Here is a 2052-nt window from a genome sequence, read left to right on the forward strand (position 1 = left end):
TTTAAACAACAAGAAAATTCGATAAAATTTTTCTATAAAGTTTGAAATTCATCAAACGATTTACCCATAAACTCCGGGGCTTCGTACACCCCAAAACAATTTAACCCCAATTTTAGCACCAGAAAGAGATAAAAAAAAAATAAAATCGATAACAATATTCCCCTCCACCACGTTTGATTCTGCAAAATAAATTTTTATCGGAGTCTCCGTAACGTTTATTCTCACCCAATGGACTTTGGATTCTCCTGGTGTGTCACAAACAACGCGAATCGACGAGTAAATTCACGGCATTTGAAAGGTATACCCCTCACTGAATGCCGTGGGGGTTGTATCCCCCTTAAACCCCCTACTCCGGTGTGAGTGTCAAAAGAGTACTTGAAAAACTCAACTGTGCCCTCCGGGGGATGGAAAAAGGCTGCACTTCAACCCCTAAAGTGTATTGCAGTATCTGTACGTGTGGATGTACATCCGGAAGCGATTTAACTGAGAGTTTGAAAAACATTCCCATTCAATTTCTTTTCACTCGCACGTGAAACTTTTTTTATTCGAAAAACACCGGAGGCTTTACCACATCATGATCTATTCACGTGAAATACCAAGAAATTTGTACGGAGTTGTAAATTTTTTCATGGATTTCTCTAGTCACTATTCTGAAGGGGTGGATAAAGGGGGGAATTTTAATTACACGGGTTTATCCGGTGCAATCAAAGGAACATTCTCGCTCGTTTCATTCAATAAGTCAAACGGGGGTCTTAATGAGACTTCATTTCGGATATTAAAAAAAAGGGATGGGATTTTATTAAACGAAATGAGGAACGAATGAGTTATTACTTTTTCTCTGAATCGAGGTACACCCAGATAAACATGCACTGCTTATGAATAAAATTTTATTTCCATATAAAAAATAACGAAACCACAAATGAAAATTACGGTACGGAATTAATCAACTCAATGAAAAGTCTCTGAAATTAAACAACATTTACAATAATTTTTACAGTCACAGCTTCAATCAATCTTAATCACCAGATGAATAACATTTTCTGGTGAAATTCCAGGGAGTCGTGAGTGAAGATGATTCAACCCCGAAGAACAAAAATAAATCCCCCGGCATTCCGTCATCCCCTCAAATCCTCAGCCGCATCCGACGAAATTCCAAGAACAAAACGCCCAATTAATTAATTAAACTGCAATACCCCTCTCCCCCACCGAGCTGAGGATTATCCATGGAAAATGTTTAACATCATCGTGCTGAATGTCAGGATTCAAGAGATATACCTGGGGCTTTTCCCGGTTTTGGCTGTAAATCGCCTTCTTCAAGTCCTCACGTGGGTAGGATTATACCGGTGGTACCTCGTGGGGCGTAAAATCACTTCAATTAAGCGGAGAAGTGGTGGAGATGGTTGGGGGGGTGGTTGGAGAGGAGGTGGGCTTGATAAACGAGAGCAACGTGAAGAGGCGAAGAGAAATCGTCAAGGGGGTGGGTAGTGGAGGTGGAATGGGTGGTTCAGGGGTAGGCAGGAGGAGGGATGAATCAAATGACATGGTTCACCCTATATTCGTGTGGAATATCAGAAGGTTCGGACGAAATTTCTCCCGTTTATAGCTACCGCAGCCACTTTGCACCCTCAAACCATCCCCCTAAACCACCCCCTAGCTGGTGCCCACTTTAAACCATGGAATGGATAAGTAACATTTTCCATGGCACCCACTCCCAGCAAACTTGAGGCCAACTTTCATTTAAATTAGATTTTATGACGCCCACTCTATTCACAGCTTTTCTCGCTCCAATGGTTTATTCACATCAGATACTTTTGTTCTTATATTTTTTTTCATTGTTTTTTTAATTTTTTATCATTTTTATCACCCATGGAGAATAATACTCGAAAAATTATGGAAGTTTCATGTTTTCATTTGTGGGGTGACCTTGCTTTTTCGGGAAAAAGTACTGGAGGTACCGTAAAACTGGCCGGAAAGTTTCGGAAAAATTTCTGCTCGCTACGAAAATTTTTATGGGACATACAGGATTTTTCCCCGAAAACCAAGGTCATCCTA

The sequence above is a fragment of the Fopius arisanus genome, unplaced genomic scaffold, assembly GCF_000806365.1.
Source record: "Fopius arisanus strain USDA-PBARC FA_bdor unplaced genomic scaffold, ASM80636v1 scaffold00044, whole genome shotgun sequence".
Classification (NCBI taxonomy): domain Eukaryota; kingdom Metazoa; phylum Arthropoda; class Insecta; order Hymenoptera; family Braconidae; genus Fopius; species Fopius arisanus.